The sequence below is a fragment of the Polistes dominula genome, unplaced genomic scaffold, assembly GCF_049000335.1.
Source record: "Polistes dominula isolate Pdom_NZ unplaced genomic scaffold, Pdom_raw_medaka contig_24, whole genome shotgun sequence".
Taxonomy (NCBI): Eukaryota; Metazoa; Arthropoda; class Insecta; order Hymenoptera; family Vespidae; genus Polistes; species Polistes dominula.
In genome coordinates this window covers 696,779-718,245 of record NW_028301150.1, presented here as the reverse complement: position 1 = coordinate 718,245, position 21,467 = coordinate 696,779, and the positions used below count along the sequence as shown (strand labels likewise).

Here is a 21,467-nt window from a genome sequence, read left to right as displayed (position 1 = left end):
AATTTTTTATGATATTTTTTGTTTTCTACTTTTTTTTTTTTTTTTTGTTGTAGTCTTTTCGTTATACCACTCGGTACTTCTGTGCAAATCAATCTGTGTACATACGTTGGATTATTAGTTCCGATCAAATTTTTAAAATCAAGCAACGATGATGGGCTACGGTTAGTACATTGGATGGATGACCCACTTTTAGAAGAACAAAAAATCATGTTATGTTGATTTCAAAGTAACGATTAATAGACACGAATTCTTTGATAATAGTTTAGGTGGAAGAGAAAGTTATCTTTAGAAAAAGTTACACGAGAATTTGTAAAAAAAAAAGGGAAAGTAAAAAATGATACACTTGGTTGTTGTTGTTTTATTTTATTTTTTTTTTATTTCCATGATCATCGTCGAATTTATTATCATTTAATTGAAAAATGACTTTTTCGTATTCGTCCCAAAGAAGGTGAGGAATGAATAAACTAAGTCTCAATTAAATTGACCGAAGGCAGTTTTATTTTTCCACTGATAATTAAGAAAAGAGAGTGGAACGATGTCGACACGAATCTCGCATTGAGAATAACGAGATGTTTTAACGAGATGCGTGCAACGTTACTATCTATGGCGTTGGATGTTTTATGGCCTCGAATGCAATCGACTTTCTTGGTTATTGAAATTCTTATCACGACACGTACATAACTCTAGACACGATAATGCAGTAATATGTCGCTTACACGAATCTCCACTTCGGCTTCTTCGGCTATGCGACTTCTAACACCTTCTCGCTTACTCTCCTCTTTCCCCTTCTTTCCCCTTCTTTCTCCACCAAAGTCAAGGAAACCTTTAGGAGAATAGATACAAGTGTGAATACGTGTTTCTTAGAATCCATAGATTTTCTCGTATCATACGGCGACGGATGTACACAGATTTATTTTTTCCAAAGAAAAACAAGTGTGAATTATTTTTTTAGATTTTGAAATTTAATTATTTTCATATACCTATCGGTTTTGCAATTGACGTCATTTGATGTATTGAAAATAGCAAAGAATGGTCATTAAATAATGAAGTTCGTATCGAATTAGCATTGTAAGTAAAACTCGTAGTACTCGCTGTGATAGTGTCTTCTTTGTCTTTGTATATTTCTCTTTCTCTGTTTGGTTCGGTGTATGTCGTATTTCCGGTTGGTCCATACGACCAGAGAGAAAGACCGGAAACGTTTGGCTGCACAATAGCGAGATGGAGAACGGCAGGTGTCAATGGCGAGATATCTCTCTCTCTCTCTCTCTCTCTACTCTCTTGTTCCTCTCATTCCTCTTTCTTGCACGAGGAATTCCCGTAATTATTGATTCGATTAGGAATTCGATGGCGAATGTACAAGCGACGAGAGTGGTTGTCTCTGACAAAGCTTGCCGATGCACGGAGAATGCTAGGAAATTACATAATTTCCGTTCTTCCAAACGGATCGCCAGCAATGTTCACCGATGTTGTTTACGGAATCGTGCGAAAAGGGCCAGTTGTTTCTGACGTGCGTGCCATTATTCGATCTATTATCTTACCTTTTTTTCGTAAAATTGGCTAGAAAATTGTTTGACCACATACACACACACACATACACACATATACACAGCTTCGATCCTTTCTCTCATCATCTTTGATGTTTCAGATGGAACTTCAAAGTATTGAGAAAAAAATTATTTCTTTTTTTAAATATCTTTTTAATATATATCTAAATTATGTGTCACGTTGTTTGTCCGCAATGGACTCTTAAACTATTGAACCGATTTTAATAAAATTTTCCACACTCTGTGCAATTTCATCCAACTTGAAAGATAGAATAGTTTATATCTTAATTTATAATCGATATAAGGTAATTCGTTTACTTAAAGACGTGTGTATCGGACTGATTATAAGCCACAGCAACGGGGCACACCCCTAGTATAATATAGAAATATAATCTCAAATGAACAATCTTTCAATTAATCTTCTTCCGTAATATTCGATTATTTGTTATCCTTTGTAAGAAATTTATTTGATATAATAATCGTTTAGATCTACAAATGATGCATTTGCAACTACTACTCCCCACTGTTAACAGTTAGAAATAACTGCAATCGTTTTATCAAAGAGATGATCGTAATTTATCGAGCAGAGAAAAGAGATCGACCTATATTAGTTCGCGGTCTACTACTATCACCACTACACCACCATCAGTCCAACGTATTCTTCTTTTGATTCGCGAAAATGGTCTCTCGACGCTCGTAAAGTTTCGATGGTAATGTGTCGGATATTGGCGAGATATCACAGTGGCCATGCAATGAAAAGTAAAGAACTGTAAAGTAAAATAGGGAATAATATTTTTCCTTTTTTTTTTTTTTATCACTTTCTTATGTAATTTTTTAACATCTCATACGAAATCAAAAGATTTGGTGAAACCATTTCTTTTTTTTGTTTTTTTTGTTTAATCGTAGTCCAATTATTCTTCTAATATATTTATTTATTGTATTATATTACACCATATTTAATATCAAACATTAAAGCGTTGAGTATCTCGAAAAATTCTTTATTATATATGTTCTGTTAATCATAACACTCCTATCATATATTTACTTTTGTATTGTTCTTGTATTTTTTTTTTCATTTACTTCATCAGATAAATAATAATTCTTTTCTTCGCATGTTTTCTTACCATTTCGTTATTGCTCGCGGTAGCGAAAGTGGAACGAGGTTAATCTAATGCTCAATCTTTGCAAAAGAAGTTTCTTTTATTGCTAAACTAATAACTACAAATGATTATTATTTATGGAAATTTTGTTCAAATTATATTTTACGTTTCGTTAAACAACTATTAACCGATTCTCATTAGAACAATACAACAACAATAACAACAACAACAACAACGACAAAAAATTCATATCCATCGTGTAAACATTTTCTTATTTTATTTAATGTAATATATGAATAAAAAATGAGATATGTTTGATTAATTAATTCGTAATGTGTTAGAATAAAACATAAGGGGGATGAAAGAAATTACAAGACACAAGAAAAAGTATTGCATTTTTTAAAGGTTGTTCTCTTTTTAAAGCTTGTGTGTACAACTTTTGTTTTTTGGATTGGAGCCATAGAATCGTAGGAATCAGCAAGGACTGTTAGACTAAAAGGAAATTCTATCGAGAATGTATCGGACTTGCTGAATTACGATAACCCAGGTTAGGATGAGGTAGCAGCTGACACAAATTTGACTTTCATCATATCCGATCAGGGATCTTCGTCGGATGATGGTGGTGGTGGTGGTACAAGAATGGAATAGGAGGAAGTTTTGACATGGTAGCACGTGCACGATCCTAAGATAAATCTTAAGATAATTTCTAAACTAACGTGTGTCCTATTATGACAATACGGTGATACTGTACATACTTTATTTTATTGATTATTATAGTTATTTATAATTAAATTATTATTATTATTATTATTTTTTTAATTTTCTTTCTAAACTCGTAAGAAAAATAAAAGAAAACATTTGTTTTCTTCTTCATAATTAACTCGTTAAAACAAAGGGCTTCGTATTGATCGAATAAAACGTGTATTTTAATTTGTTCTCATCGGGTAAAAAATGAAAATACGAGTATTAAAATGTAAATATATGAATGATCAATTATAATATTTAATTCAAAGTAAAACGATATAAAAGAGAGTTTTTGGTCGTTTTTATCTCGTAATACGAAAACTTGTAATCATCGAAGTTTGTAGTTAACGTTTGAAAAATTAAACGATCTTTACAAATTTCATGACACTTTCTGTTCAAAATTTTGAGTAGTAGAAGAAGAAGAAGAAGAAGAAGAAGAAGAAGAAGAAGAAGAAGAAGAGGTCTCTTCTTATACCCCCCCCTCCTTTCTTTTGGATGTAAAATTTACATGGAAGAGTTTAACGCAAATCTCGATAGATCGATTAGATGTAAATTTATCTGTAAGACTAAAGAAGAGAATGAGACAAGGTCGTTCGGTGGTCGTCGTAGAAAACGTCGACGTGGTAAATTTGAAGAGGTGTTCGAGCGAAAATTCTCTTTCAACGTTAGACCGAAGAGTAGTAGTAGTAGACGAGACATCACCCACGTAATAAGGTTAAATTACGATTTTTAATTAAAGGAACCTAGAGTAGAACGTAGTAACGTGTATCGATTGACACCACGGACGAAAACCAGTTCCCCTTATACCAACAAATCTGCTTCCATCTTAATTACAACCAGTGTTTTTTGTTTTTGTTAAAAAAAAAAAAAAAAAAAAAAAAAAAAAAACAGGTGCCATAACGTGCTTTCTTATATTAAAGCTTTTTATTAAAGAATATTACATATTCTTGCATATCATATAAATGAAATTTTGGGTTACCTGTGTTAATACGTAACTCATTAAAAATTAAACATAATTAATGTGAAACTAAAATGACAAATTTCAAGTGCATTTATTATTACATCGTAATACAACCATTACGATAAAAAAGTATCGATTAGAATCTACTGTTGTTAATACAATTTTCATTTTAATATCGTTGTGTGCTGTGCAATTCTTCATATTATTAACTTTGTTAGATCTATTGTAAACGTTTGTTTGTATTCTTGTGCATGTTTTCTCTATCGTTGCATTTTCTTTTACATTTCTTAGAATACGAAAATTAATTTTTCCCTTGTTCTTCTCCAATCTCTTTTGTAATAATTGGGTCTTCTCAAAAAGATAAAGGAAGGGTGTGAGGTGGTGTGCCTTGATAGAGTATTTCGCGAACAGATGAGATATCGTTCTGTTCTTTGAAGACGAAACCAAACCGAAATCCATTAAAGCCAATCGTCTTCGTTCTTCATCGTAGGCATCGCAACGCGAGTGCTATCAAAACCTCGTTAACGTCCTGACCCATATATTTTTTACCTTCTTCTTTTTCTTCTTCTTCTTATTCCCTTCTCTCTTTTTTCTTTTTTTTCTTGTGTGTATGTGTGTGTGTGTGTGTTCTATTCGAAATAGCAGAAATCGCAAAAACGTTTTTCCCTTTTCTCACAAACGTTCGTGCATAAGTTTAAGCGACGAATGTTAGCTACCCTTTAAAAATTTCGCATCTTGAAAGCTCGAGAGAGTAAAAGAGAGAGAGAGAGAGAGAGAGAGAGAGAGAGAGAGAGATTCCTGGTTGAGAAAAGCCACGTTTCAATAGATTTTCGAGCCGTCACGTATCCTTCTCTCCTTTTTTTTTTTTTTCTCTTTCTCTCTCTTTTTTCCAGATTATTTTCACTTACCTTTTATTTCCATATTTATGGACAAATTTTCTTTTTCCTTATATATATCTATGGTCAGTTATTTGATATCGAAAGTTTGCTCGATCGTTTGATTGAAAAAGAAAATAAAAAGAGAGAAAGAGAGAGAGAGAGAGAGAGAGTGAAAAAAGTAAGCTCATCTGAATTTCGGCACGTCTCTTTTCGCTCGTTCGAATTTCTAAACCAAACGATTCCACCACGGTGGAGTTAAATGCATGGAGAAACGGGTCACCGATGAACGGGTATCGTTTAAAATTAGGTAAAAGGGTCGGAGGGAGCAAAAGAAGAAAAAGATAAAAAAAAAAGAACAAGAAAAAGGGAAAGAAAGTTGAGTGGGGGGAGAGAAATATATATATAGATATACATAGAGAAACACATTGGCGCGCGTACGGCAAGTGACGAATGTATGCACGCGCAAAAGAGGAGGAGGGAGGGTGTAGGAAGATGGGAAAGAGAGAAAGAGAAAGAAACGAGGAAAAGGAGAAAGAGGAGGAGGTGGTGGGAGGTGGGAGGGGGTGGAAAGAACGCCCCGCCCTCATCCGACTCGACGTCGCTGCTCTCGGGCAGAGGAGGTTTTGCACCCCCTTCATCCCTTACCCCGTCGATGGACCGGCGACGTTCCGTTGGCAGTGGAAGCCGAGCACCAAAGCCACCCCCACCACTACTCCTCTTTCTCTTTCTCTTTCCCTTTCCTGGCTGTGTCTTCCGTATTCGTTGTCTCTGTTTGATCCGATGTTTAGGGCTTTTTCTCTGTCACTCCTCGAATCCTACTCCCAGCACGTCTAGTTTTGTATATATATATATATCTATAGATAGAGAGAGAGAGAAGGTAGGAGAGCGGCGTCAGGGTTGCGTAGAAAAGCAGCCCCCTCATACCACCTTCGATGGATCGATGGCGCTTGACTCGTTCACCCCCCGCTGCGTGGCGCCATTGTCGCCGGCACGGCAACTCCGCCGCTCAGTCTGAACTCGGGTTCACTCAGTCCACGACCGTTAGCCACGAGACTTCGATCTCTGGTACGCAGGGTATCATCTTACGATACCGAAAGAGAAAGAGAGAAATACAGTAAATAACTCTTTTTATACGTTATTTTTATCGGATCAAGATAATAATAGACGTTGTTTCGCGAAATAATCAAACAATCAATCGAGATATTTAATCGGGATATTCATTAAGAAGATTTTATTCCGCGCTATAACGGAGAGATACACACCACCGTCACATCACAACCAGACCACGTCACGTCACGTCACGTCAGACAGAGAGAAAAGTACGAACGATTGAAACACCACACACGCACACCCCATACACACACATATCTATACACGTACGCATCTTCTAGACGAATAATACACGCGAAATAGACAATTGCACGCGACTACTTGTTCTTTCGAATTTCTCTCTCTCTTTCTTTCTTTCTTTCTTTCTTTCTATCTATCTATCTATCTATCTATCTTTCTATCTTTCTATCTTTCTTTCTTCTCTCTTTCTCTTTCTTCTTTCTCTAACTCTTTCTCTAACTCTCTCTCTCTCTCTCTCTCTCTTTTCTCTCTTATCTCTCTCATTTTCTTCTTATTCTATTACACTCTTATTCCTGTGTGCCTTTTCTTAACCTTACTTTCCATCTCTTGGAAAAGTTTGCGCGCGCGCGCACACACGTGCGAGAGAGAGAACAAAAATAATATTCGCCGAGGAAAAAGATCGTATTATTTTACCGGTAACCGAGAGAGAGAGAAATAAAGAGAGAAAGAAAGAGAGAGAAAGAGAGAGAGAGACGTAGTCGAGCGTGTCTCGTGAGAAAGACTGAATAAATAAGAAAAGAAAAGAAAAGAAAAGAAAAGAAAAGAAAAGAAAAGAAAAAATAATAATAGAAAAGAATATAAACAAAGATATTCACGCACGACGAGAATATTCAGCTTTTAAAGTTTGATCATCGAGATATCATCAACAACAACACATCTTCTTCTTCTTCTTCATCATCATCATCATCATCGTGTCTTCTTCTTCTTCTTGTCATCGTCCTCACTTCGACCACCACCAACGGCGAATCCGTCAACAGTCGTCAATCGCAACGAAAGGTGAGTTTCAATTGCATTTTAACGAGATTCCTCCTTCTTAAGAAGAAGAACGTTTAACAAAAAGCAATTGTATTTATTCGCATAATCGTGTGAGTCATCAAACGAGCAAACGACAGATTTCGACGATATTTTATTTGTTTTCACTTAAAGAAGAAAATATCATTCTCCGTGAGAGGGTTGATGGATAATAAGTAGTAGTAGTAGTAGTAGTAGGAGGAGGAGGAGGAGGAGAAGGAAGAAGAAGGGGGTGGTTACATAGACTTTGAAAAGCACACGCGCGCGCGTCGCGTCGTCGTCGTCGTCGTCGTCGTCGACGTCGACGTCGTCGTCTACTGTTGGGTGCGTCGTGTTGGCTAGACTCGTGGCATCCTTCTCGCACGTTTTCAACGTTGCCTATTTCCCGACTCTCTCGTTTTCGTGTCGCTTCGTGAGAGCTTTACGTGCGACATGCCGTGGGTTGTTCGATAAAATGCGAGGGATAGGCCGTTCGTTGCAACGCTCACTCACTCTCTCTCTCTCACTCTCTCTCGTTCGTTCTCTCTCTCTTTCTCTCTCTCTTTCCTTCTCTCGCTCGGTCATCGATTTCGAACGCACTGTGGTAAAGCCAGACTTCTTCCCTTCACCCTTCTATTCCCTTCACTTCACTTCACTTTCCTATCTATATCTCTGTTTCCTTCAAATTGAACCAAGTTATCGCGAGATTTTTGCCCAACAATTTCCCTAACAGCAGTTGCAACTCTTGTTTTTTTTTTTTTTTATTTTAAATCTATCTCAGAGAGGAAGGAAGAAATCTAGTTTTTTTTCTTTTTTTTTTTCTCAAGAAATTGCGATAGAATAAGAAAAGGGACAGATATATAGGATATTGAAGCACTAGAAATATTATTTCCTCTTCTTCATGATCTTCCTTTTATGTATTCCTACTATTTCTAGTTTTAAAGTCATCAGGAAGACCTTTAAATGTATATATATATATATATAGGTTTCTTTTAAAGTTGAGAGATCGTACGTGATCTTTTCCTATAAGTGAACTCCCAGAGAAAAAGAAAACGCGATAGCGAGAACAATTTTTAATAGAAGTTTGCTAATGACGTACGACCAAGTATAATAACGATAACGGCTACCGGTCAACGTACTCTCTTTCTCTTTCTTTCTCTCTTTCTCTTCACCCTTCGTAAAATTTTCCCTCGGGCGTGAGACGTTCATTCTTCTCAACGAACTTTAACGTTACCGGAAACTTGTGTAGAAACTTTTGGAAAAACCGCGATCCATAGGAGGATGTATATATATGTATATGTATATATTTCTACGTAGAAATTTTACACGATGAAAATTCATTTAGTATCACGTATTTCATATTATTATTATTTTTATTATTAATATTGTGTTTGAAAATTGTTAAATATTTCTTATCACGTTTATTTGCAAAGATTAAATTGGATGTTTCAAATGTTATTTTAAGTTTGCAACAATTGTTCATAAATTATGTATTATACATAGGTTAAAGTAAATGTAATAAGATGTTGCAATTTTATAAAATAGTTGAGAACATTTTGAAATTATTTTCATTATTATTCGTAGCCGTTTTCGTTTGGATGTAGAGTTTCTTATTCAAGAAGATTTATCGGAAGAATCGTGATTCGAAGAAACAGCGGAAGGTTTAAACTCTCCCGCGTGCCATCAAGATTTAATCTCTTTTCCTATGTGAGAGAGAGAGAGAGAGAGAGAGAGAGAAGGAAGAGGAAGGACAGTAGTCGTCTGACGGACGGTGGAAATCGAGTTTTCCAAAGTTTTCTAAGCGCGCACGAAAACAGTGATTAAACTCGTATTTCATTTCGTATTTGACGCGAATAATTCGAAACTTGCTTTGAACTTAAGCCAACGCGCTTTAAGATCGATTTTCTTGAATAGAACAAAAAAAAAATAAAAATTCAAGGTAAAAACGTTGATAAGGCAAATTTCTATTATTATTATTATTATTATTATCCTCCATTACTCGCGTTTTCTGGATTTCTGTACATTTCGTAGTTATGACGAGATTATCTGTAAATATATTATAATACATATATATATATATATTTATTAAAAAAATTTCATAATAAAACGTTTCCTCTTGCATTCTTATTGGGTCCTCTCTTACGCGTATCTTCGAAAATTGAGATGTCAAGAGATCGAGACCAAGCTCGTTTTTCGTAACTCGATCGTATTACCAGAATGGAATCGTCGATCGTAGGTAGCTCTTTTCCAAGATCCTCTTTCGGTCGAAGTGTCGATAAATCCTTGCCTTAAATTCGTTGCGTCATATATTATATATATATATACATATCCAAAAAATATATATATAAAATAATATATATATGTCTTTTGCCTAGGATAATAATTCAATCAGAGAGTTACTCCTTTCGTTTCGTTCCAATAAATTTCAAATGGGAATTTGTGTATAGATTTAAATATATTATAAATTCGTCAATATATATATATAAAATAAAAATATATTTCAGTACTACGTACATTTGATTGAATTTTTAAATATACATTTGTCATAAGCGTGGATAAAATCGTTTAAAAAAAAAAAAAAGAAAGGGCGTTGAGCAGGAATATTCATCTGTTCCGTAATTAATCACGACCCGGTATATATGCTTGACACGGTTACCTTTCAGTTTGAAGTATATCACACTAAAAATAGGAACTCACTCGATGAGGCCACGGCCACTTCTACCTTTTCTTCTTCTTCTTCTTCTTCTCTTTCTTCAGAAGAAACGGATTTGGTAGGGTCGCTTTAATCGAGTGATTCGATTCGTTCTCATTCTCCAAATCTCCGAACCTCCTTTTTTTAATCCGAGTTAGGTTACGACTGGGCTGACGAATGACAAACTTTGACTACTACTTCGTGCTTGACGAGAAACGGACGATCGAATGCTGTCCGTTACCACTAACGACGACCTACGAACTTTCCTCGTTCGAGCGGTTTCGCGAACATCCCCCAAAACTTCCCCTTTCCTTCCTTCCTCTTCCTCTCTCTCTCTCTCTCTCTCACACACACACACACACAAACCTTCTTTTTATTTCTCCATTTCCCACGGCAATTAGGATCGATTGACATTTTTTTTTCTGCAACTTCTTTTTTACCCTACTTCCAACAGTGTTTTTATTTGATTTCGATACTTCTTACGGTTATCAATCATCCCTACTTGTAATGGACTTTTTGTTGTTGTTGGAATATACGTGAATTTTTGGTTCTTTTTTTTTAATTATCAAATTAAACTCATAATATTAAATATCAATTGTAATGTTAAATAACAAATACTGTGTGCCTTTTACACTGTATGCCTTTTGATTCTCTTGCCCTCTCTCTCTCTCTCTCTCTCTGAGTTCATGCACAGGAATTAACAATAATTTGTACTAAGTTATGCCATATCTGATGGGGGATGTTAGACGTCTCTATATTGATTATCGATAAACGTGACTTCATTGACAATGGTGGGTATCACAACGGGAGTCAGTGGAATGCGATAATGTCCAGACGTGCACTATCATCATTCGATAAATATATTTAATATATTAGTTTGTTCTAAAGATTTAATTTTTTTTTTGTAGTATTAATAACGTTTACCCATACAATAGAAATATTTTTCTATTAACGAATATCATACGTTTCCTACAAAAAAAAAAAAAAATGTAATATTGCCCAGATGGTAGCAATGCACTATCTTATCACGACTACTAACTATCATAGGATCGAGTCCCAGCAGAAGGTTATCCCTTTCTTGATTTTAACCATGGGTGAAATCATGAAACCGAAGAAGCTGTGGACAACATCCTAACGTTGCACCTGACGTCAATCTGGGTTTCTCATAGCGTTTATGTTCGTTACGCTGCATGCATTATTATTGGTGCAAAATAACGAGTAATAAAAGAGAAGTAAGAATAAAGTTATTAAACTGTTCGGAAAGAAAAAGTAATTATCTCCACTCACAATCAGTGTAAAAACAAACCAAATAAAAACTGGTAAATAATAGAACCTAACAAATCGTATTTAAACTAACAATAGTATGAAATATTAGAAATAATCTGAGGATTAATGATTCTCAAATATCACCTTTAAACAAGTTCCAATTTTCTTTCACTATCTTGTTCGATGACGGAGCAGAATTGTTAGAATCGAGTTGACTAAGCAACGATCGAACAACAATGTATCCTAGGGTAAAACCAGGGGTGTGACCAAAGTCACTTTTCAGGTCACGTTTGTTAACTATAGTCGAGACTTTTTCGAATTGAGAAGAATAGAAAACGCATACACACATCCACACATACACATGAAGATGATAGTAGAATATAGAACGAATAAAGGGAGGAGATTGGTGGAGGTGGTGGGTTATTTCGCGAATCACTATAATAAAATGTTTGACTGTTCTTCGTTTACATTTACAAAAGTATTATAGGTCATTGCAATTCATCGAAGAGATTGATGTTTGTTTTATGATGAAAGCGTTAAAAATTGGTCAGATAAAACTGGACAACGTAACGGCGAGAGGAGGAGGAGGAGGAGGAGGAGGAGGAGGAAGGGGAGGGGGAGGAAGAGGTGGAGACCTTAATATAACCTAAAAGGGTAATGGTAAAACCGTTCGAATCGATGAGATTCGCTTCATCGGTCGCGTGCTATGATTAAACAACTAGAAATCAAAAGCTTTTGCATTGGTTATATCAACGGGAATTCGATTAAAAATAAACCATCTGCTTTTTCATAAATAACGAGAGAGAGAGAGAGAGAGAGAGAGAGAGAGAGAGAGAAAATGAAAGAATTGTATAGTTGATAAAAAAAAAAAAAAACGAGCATCAAATTTGAGTCGATTTTTTCGATTTTCGTTTCCCTTATTCGCGGGTAACCTTTGTAAAGAATAAAAAAAAAAATACAATTAAAATTAATATTTGCCAGATATATATTTGATTTATTTTATTGTTATTTTTTTTTTTTTTTTTTAAACAAATCGTTTTCACAGAGAACATAATAAAAAAAAAACGTAACGAAATTTGCGTTAAACGAAACAACAACAAAAAAATGCATCGAATTGTCAATACACGTACATTACAATGTATATATATAGATAAATAATTTTGAAATTAATTTGAATAGAGGGATCAAAGTTAAAATAAGAAAAAAGGGGATTAGGGGGAGGAGGAAGAGAAAAGAATAATCGAAGCTCGTGAAAATGTCACGTTTTAACGAGTGATTGCTACTCACTCGGTGGTAATAATTTTTGCGAAAGAGAAATTTTTCTGTAAATTTTGTAGGTGAATGAAGGGAAAAAGAGAATGTGGGAAAGTGAGAGAGGAATACAAAAAAAGAAAAAAAAGAAAAAAAGGGAAAAGGAAAAGGAAGGAAGAGATGGTTCTTATGCTATCCTTCGTTCCCTTTAACGAATTCGAAAGCGTGCATACCTAATATTCTTTCTCTTTTATTCTTTCTTTTCTCATTCTCTCGAAAGGGGAAGTAATTTCGAGTTGTAGAGACTTACGGTTAACGTGAGGTCGTAAGTAATTTTGGAAAAGGGCTTTTGAGATAGGAGGAGTCGGAGGAGGAGTCGGAGGAAGAGGAGGAGGAGGAGGAGGAGGAGGAGGCTCGACGATAATTTGACCGGAGTCGGACGTGAAGGTAGGACAGGAAAAATAAGTGTGGAAGACGAGTAAAATTATAGCCGGTTCTCTTAGAGTGTTTGAGAAAAGAAAAAGGTGGTTTCTAAGCGAACAATCGAAAGAAAAAAAAAGGGTGAGAGGGTGGAACGGGTGAGAAGGAGGAGGAGGAGGAGGAGGGTCGTGAACACGTACATATCGAAAAAAAAAAAACTCGTAACTTGTTTTTATTACATCGATCTTCCACCTTGAAATTTCTTTTTTTACCTGACTGTCTCTATTATTATTTTCTTTATTTTCGTCAGTTACTATTTTTTTTCTTCTTTTTATTTGTCAGTTTTACTTTGTTTCTTTCTCACATCGAGATATCTGCGAATATCGAAGGTTCAAGTTTTTATTTTTTATTTATCGCTAGGAGGAGAAGAAAAAGAGGATAGGAAAAATAGAAAGAGAGAATTTTATCGAATGGAAATTCGATTGTCGAAGGCTTATTGTCGACACCGTCAATTATTCACTCTTTTTTTATTATTATTATTATTATTATTGTTTTTTTTTGTTTTATCACGTAGAGAAAGAGAGAAAATCTAATGGCGAAATGCTGAAAGAAAAAAATAAAACACTTCGGAATGAAAGGGTAACTTGGAATTAAAAGATAGTCAGGAATTCTTCCTAAGCTTCGAAGATAAAAAAAGAAAGAGAGAAAGAGAAAGAAGGAATGAAAATAGGAAGGGAGGAAGGGAGGAAGGAAGGAAGGAAGGAAGGAAATAAGGATTGTCGTAAATTCGTTTCGAGCGTTAAACTTTAGTCCTTTTTCGTTATACGAATACCGTGGATCAAACCGGGGTGCTAGAAAGTTAATTTGTAAAACGACATTTCCGAAGGTTCGTGCTCTTATATATATCGTCTTTTTATTTTCGCGAATAGTATTCGTTCTTCGATAGGATAAAAAGAACAAAAAAAAAACAAAATAGGAAATAAAAAAAAGAAAGGAAAGAAATTCGAACTCGATTGTCCTCTCACCCATTGACTCCTCGTCGTAATCCTTTTATCGGTCCATTTACAATTCGCGAAATGTATTTTTTTCGATTCAACGCGAAAGAAAAAGAAAACTGTGTGTTTTTTTTTTCTAGAAAAATAAAAGAAATAACAAAAAAAAGAAAAATAGGACAACACATGAGACAAAGTATTGTGATACGTGGAATTTTCATTTTTGAAATAGGCAAAGTCAGATCTATAAAAATTCATAAAAGAATGAGTGAAAGAAATAGAGACTTCTACAGTCACATATACACATGTATATATGTGCAAGGTTAAAGATAAAATTTCAAGTAAAAATCATAGAGATCGTGGATAGATAAAAAGGACACGTAGTTGAGTTTTCGTCAAATTCGTGAGGCACGTGCCAAACCAATGACTTCGTTTCGTGATCGAACATGTTAGAGTTTTCGACTATTTTTCTTTTTCTATTTCTATTTTTTTTCATCATTTCTTTTAGAATAGATAGATAAAGAATATTTGTCTCTATTTGAAATGTTTCATCTTTTCAATCATCTATTTTTCCATCTTATCATATCTATTCTTATATACATATGTTACTTTTCTATCACAATTTGAACATTTGATATTTTTATCTTTTCTTGATCGTCACATCCAAGGTTGAGACTTGTCATACTAGATCGTGAGATTATGATACAATAAAAGCCTTCTAATACTAGATACGATTAAATAACATATATATTTATATATATATTTCTATATTATACTAGGGGTGCCCCGCCACGCGTTGCTGTGGCTCACAATCAGTCCGATACAAAATAATATGACGTGAATCTATCGAAATAATTGAATTATAATACAGCACATCATCTATTGAATGCTTAAAGAAGCTAGGTACTTAGATAACCTCTTGATAATAAATTATTAAATTAGCAATAAAAAAATAAGAAAATAATCGCGATAAAAACCTATCCTATTATATTTTAAGTTGGAAAAAATTATACAAAATAAAAAAAATTTCATTAAGATTGGTTGAGTAGTTTTACAGTTATCAGTGGACAAACAACTTGACACATAATTTATATATATTAAGATATATATATATAGAAAGTTAGTGAAGAAATCTTGAAGAAGAAGAAAATTTCTTTTCACAATTTTTTTGTCCGATCGATCGATCATATTCTTTTTTTGCGACACGTGATATACGACAATATATGTTTGTAATAATCCACGATACACGATACGCGTCGTCCATTGAAAAAAATTGTCTAAAGAAAACAAAAAACGTCTTTCTTACTTCCATCGTGAATCATAGGAGACAAAGTTTGTCTTCTGATCGATAAAAAAAGAAAAAGAAAAAATGCTTAGAGTTGGAAAGAAAATAGGATGATGATCGAACGAATCGGGGCGGGGGGGGGGGGAGGAGGGGAGATCAATCAATATTTTGGTGGTTCGTAAGGAACTCGTTATTTCCGGTGACTTCCGATTAAGGGTTGGGATCGAATCTTCGATGCAATGCTTACTACCCTACTTGCTCGCATATAAAACCCGTACGGGGGGAAAATATAGTACGGCAGAAAATTCGGTGAGCTTCGTAAAATTCCTATCTTTCATATACCCCAAGGGAACGAATTGAAAACTTCGTCAGAACCACTACCACCACCACCACCACCACCTTAGGAAGGTATGTGGATGTATTTGTGTCTGTGTTTATGTATGAGTGTAGGTATATGTTCGCTGTCTTATTCGATACCATTCACAAGAAGGTGGTAGTCCGTATTTTTCCTAAAGCTTTTCCAAGTCGACGTTTATCCGGCAGGACTATTTTTCTAAGCAACGTCACCTGAAATATAAGTGACCGTTTTTTTTTTTTAATATACATCTACTTCAAAGATATCAAAAGTCAAACTTCAAGTTATGATCAATTTAATGAATATTTTATTTGAAATTTATTTTCATAGAAAATTTCTATGAAATCTGATTAGAGAGAATATTTATCTTTTAATTTGACGAATAATTATATATTGTTTGAAAAAGAATTGTTTTTTCTACTAATAGTTATAGTCAAGTGGGGATAATTGGATTTAAGAAATTTCGTGACCTTTCGAATAAGAAAACCACACGAAACAGCAGCTTCGTATATCTTCGAAGCTAATCTTATCCCCTTTCTATTGATGCTTAGAGAGAGAAACCTCGTTGAATATTCCTCATTTGAAACTTTGGGTGGTCTTAGGTTTGGATCGATGAATACGTCGATACAATCTATTGAAAGTTATTTTCTACCAAACATTTCCTTAACACGCTTACCGATACTCCCCCATTCTCAATAATTATCATTTTCTAAATTATCTATCATCTTATAGGATAGAATTGTTACCTTGTTTATTTCGAAGGAACCACAACTTATAGTTTGATAGAATCGTACGACTAGATAGTTTATAATTATTATTATTATTATCATTATTATTATTATTATTATCATTGTTACTATTTAAAGTGATTAAGCGAAAATGATTTGACCCAGATTTTCACGGTAAACCGATGGCAGGTATTTCGTTTGGTAATTAATCGTGTTTCGATTCGAAATATAAATTACTTTACTGTTTTACATTGTCATTTCAAAAGAGAGAAAGAGAGAGAGTGTATGCATATGTGTGTGTGTGAGAGAAAGAGATAATAATTTTTTATGATATGTCGCGTCATGGAAAATATAAAAAGCTCTTGTAAACTTAACAAGACGTATTTTTACGTCACACGTATACAACTACTAGTCATATACCAACTTACAGCCCCACTTCTTTTTCATGCCTTAAGGTGGTTGAATTGGGAGTATGGAGAATCGTTGGAAGAGGGGATTCAAAGACTTAACGTCATAGGCAACGGCAAAGTAATGAAGGCTTACGAGCTTTTTCCTCATCATCCTTTTCTTCTTTCTTTTTTTTTTTCTTCTTCTTCTTCTTCTACTTCTTCTACTTTTACTTGATGGTATATTACGAAGGAAGGAAAGTGTAGACGTCGTTTGGGTTGGAAAAAGTTGGTGGCAACAAAAGATTAGAGTTCGTTTCGGTCAGATTATCGGCATTCCCTGAGCTAAATTTTTGATGGCTGACCTATATTACTTAGAAGTCTTACAAATATTATCACCAAACCCTCTCTCTCTCTCTCTCTCACTCTGAGAATCCTATTATACGCTAATTTGCGTTCGATGTGCTATCGTAAAGATAATAAAAAGTAAGAGAACAAAAAATTATTATTTTATTTTGCAATTCTTGTTGACGATGCCAATTTGTTAACAGCCAATGGTTAGGACTTCTTTTAAACGATATCGAGCTTTCTTCGAAGAAACGAACTCCTTGAAAATTCGTGAAGCTAATCAAATAAAATAACAAGATTGACAATTTTTTTTTTTGTAACATTTACATACTCATTTTTTTTTATAGAGATCAATCAAAATAATTAAACCATAATATGACGAAATGTTACTTATAAATATATAATTATCGTTTAAAAGAAATAGAATAGTAAATATCCGATTCTTGACTTGGAACTTTAAAAGTCGGCCAAGCGAAATTAGAAGTTGCCGTTAACGAAAAGTATGTTCGCGAAAAGGTTTCACCCATCGAGGGTAGGGGGCACGGGGAAAGCCCAAACCCATTACTGAAAATAAGCAGAACAGTGATAGATGTATATATATATATTTGTTCAGATACTAAGTCACTGAAAAGTTTTCTTCCCTTAACCAGTACAGCCCAAATAAATCATAGTCCTCAACGTTGAGTTGTTGTTGGAGCAATGGTGCGTGATGTAGGTGTACACCATGGTACGACAGCGGTCTCAGACATTTTTGAGGTTGCAAATGGTATCATTTTTCACATACTTCTTTTCCCTTTTCTCTTTCTACTTTGTTCAACATTTATTCCTCGTTTTAAAGCGTTCGAACACACGTAAGTTTGAAAACCCGACACACCTATGTTCATTCAAACGATATTATTCGTTCATGGCAAACCACGTGTAATACAGTTGCACAAGTGTAATAAGTATACACCAGATATTTATTTCCAAGGGGTGGGTTCTCCGATTTATACCTAAGAGGCAAATTTTGCAAAATGTTTCTTTCTTGCAAATAATCCATTACCTGGTATTACTTTATACTTTATATTTCTTTACTTTACTTTACTTTTTACTAGATTTACTAGACTTTTTTTTTCTTTTCTTTTCCTCCATACATCATACGAATATATATAACATGCCACTAACGGTATCCGGACCTTCATCATCCGTTGTACAAATCCACCAAAGAAAAGAACGACAGATTTTTTCTTCTCTTTTTTTCTTTTTGTTGTTTTTGAGATTTGCGTGTCGTTTTTTCTCGCCGAGTAGTCTTCGAAACTGCAAGATACGAATGCAATGTGACGTTAGGTATCGGCTAATGTAAGCTTACTATATACAGATTGCAAGGATGGGCATGTGCATGTGCAGCCAAGTAAATTGCAACAGTCCTAACCCTACGATTCATTCGCGAAACGGTAAATAACTATCCGGGTTAACCTACTACATTACACATACACACACACAAGTATATATTCGTTACTACTTCACTTGCATACTGAAATACATGACTTTACAAACGTGTTGGTTTCTCGAGAATCGGAAACACACATGTCGAATATGTATATGTATAAATGTATGTATGAAACATGAAATTGTCACTGAATGCAAGACAGACCTCCCTCCCCCCTTCTCCATCTCCCCCCACACATATGGTTCGCCGATGATCCTTTCTACGTCAACGTTTCTCTGCGTTCACCTTTCTGCTTTAATGGAAACACATAGGAAACATGGATGTGAGCAAGGAATATAACATACGTGTACATATACACTCATCCCTTCTTGCCAAGCCTCATGTAATATAACGGGTGACGCGCACATGCGCGCGGAATATCGATTGTACCGCGGGAAACTGATTTTATAAAAGAAAATTATAATATGTTCTCGCGCGTACACTTTCTAGGTTTTTTTTTCTATTTTTTTTTTTTTTTTTTTTATCTCTATCAAGCCCTTCTCCCTTCTTCTGTGTGTGTTTTTTTTTTATTCCAATATTTAGCGAATCGAACGAGTATATATGTGTATGTATGTGGATATGCATGCATGGCATTTGATCGAATTTAATTATTGGAGATATCGCAGAAATAGTTTTGGTCATTTTAAGATTCGTAAGTGGTTGAAATGATTTTGCAAAAAAAAAGAAAAAAAATTCGATTTCAAATTTGATATTTCATTTTGTAACACGTTTAATTGAAAATTTTAATTAATGTTTAATTCAAGAGTAAATATATATACCGATCGAATATAGTTATGCGATAGCATCATTATTGTTTGGAATAATTCAAAATTTATCACCTTTCTCTGGGATACAGAAGAAATTTTGACGATTCAATATAATCATTGAATTTAATTAATAATAATAATAATAATTCAATTAAAATTTCATTGTTATTATTTGATATTTTTAAAAAGATCATGATAATACATTTATTTTAAAATAATGATTAAAAATGTTACACCTGGTATATAACGTGTATCGTCTGGATTACAAAAGAAAGAAAAATCTTATTTAAGAAAAGAAAAATTCAAGCCACGGATAAGTAAAGTAAGTAAAAACGTAGTAAGTAAAGGTTGTTACGCAAAGTTAAACCTTCGTCACGATTTCTCAAGATCGAAAATGTGTATGTGTGTGTGTGTGTGTGCCTGTGTGTACCCTAGTGTGATACATCGGTTGTACTTTGGAATCATGAATAATTTATCGAGATATCTTGGGTGGGTGGTTAGCAAAAGGAGGAAGAGGAGGAGGAGGAGGAGGAAAAGGAGGAGGAGAAGGAAGACTAGACTTCACTGAGATTATATAGCCGAATACAGGGAATTTTCATTTAAATGATGTCACGTCGGTGCTGGTACTACCACCACCACCACCTTTACGAAAGGTACTAGCAGAAGTTTTTTCTAAAAAAAAAAAAAAAAAAAAAAAGAAACGTGCTGGTACGTAAAGATTTCTCAGAAGAAAATATCCTAGCCACTTTTTCTTGTTCCTTTTATTTTCTTTTCTTCTTCGTCATCGTTTCGTGGCGGAAAGATTAAGTCGTATCGCCAAGGTAGGACCATAACGATAAGCTACGGAGTATGCAGAAAGAGAGATACGTTATACCATGGAAGAAACGATGGAAAAGGTGCGATGGAAGGAAGGGAAAGGAGTAAATCTCACAGTTAGGATATTGTTCGTGTTGAAGTACTGCCGTTGGGTAAATCTTCCTACAAAGAGAGAGAGAGAGAGAGAGAGACACATATACAAACACATTTACACTCGTATACACATATATTTAAATAGATATGTAGGTAGTGGTGTATCTATAGACTGCTTGCTTGTTTGCTTGGCTTGCTCGTCGTTCTGCATAATGTACCCGAACTACCGGCCACCCTTTTGGGAAGCTTTCGGGTGTAAAGCTCGATCCTAGCAATGTATTCTTCCTTGTGTTTGCTCCTTTCCCTTCTTCCTTTAGCTATTCCCATCTCTCTCACACTCATCCTCTTTCGTATGTTCCTTCTATTCCTATCTTTAACATTTTTCACTTCTTTTTATCTCTCCATATGACTGGACAATGTTAAAGCTTGCATCTTCTTGCATCGTATCCAAATTTTCTACCCAAATAAGATAAGCTTTTCTTCTACTACTATATATATCTATAATATATTTTGACTATTTATACATTTGTCAAGTCACTGCTGCTATACGTAAGCATAAAAAGTAGCCGAAACTCTGACGGAAGCCAGTTGGTGGATTAAAATCTTCCGGGTTTGTGGTTTAACCCCACAAGCTTTTGGAAAAATCCTTTATCGTCTAGGTCCTCCTTCGGATTACGTTGTTGTACGGTATTAATCCGTAAGATGGAAAGGAAAGATCCCAAACCTCTTTTATTTTACTTTCCTTACGGTCCATTGATTCTCAAAAAAAAAAAAAAAAATGATTTTACAGTTGGCTCGATTTAAAGAGTCTAATCGTTATTAAATCTTTCTCATGACCAAGGATTTTGTGAATTAGGATCAAGTATTTTGCTATTTTTGCTTCAAACATTTTTTACCTTCTTTTCTATTTTTCTCTCTTCTTCTTCTTCTTCTTTTACTTTGGATTTTGATTCGCGAAGCAATTCGCGACTTTATTTCTTTTCCATTTCTTTTCTTTTCTCGCGTTTTCTATTTCCACTCTCTTTTTAAAGCATTTGGATCAAATGTCAGAAGCACTGTGTGCAAGAGTCTTTCGCGTTAGTTGATTTTTACATTTGCTAGAGAAGTTAGCTCTGTATGCACAAGTCTTTCCTCTCCTCCTCCTCCTCCTCCTCATCCTCCTCTTTGCTTCCTCCCACTCACTCACTTTCTCTCCCTCTCTTGTTTTTAGCTTCGGTATATAATCTAGATTTCAAACCACGAGTTTCAAACC

At 34.7% G+C, this 21,467-nt stretch overlaps 1 protein-coding gene across 1 annotated transcript in view; it reads left to right on the top strand.

Annotated features, from left to right (window-relative positions):
* Positions 1-6,151: 6,151 nt before the first annotated feature.
* Positions 6,152-21,467, top strand: part of cpx (synaptic transmission protein complexin) — a 228,394-nt gene continuing 213,078 nt past the window's right edge. Inside the window, exons 1-2 of the mRNA XM_015326261.2 lie at positions 6,152-6,292; positions 7,193-7,354. The gene's annotated coding sequence lies outside the window, so the exon portion shown is untranslated. The remainder of the gene's footprint in view (positions 6,293-7,192; positions 7,355-21,467) is intronic.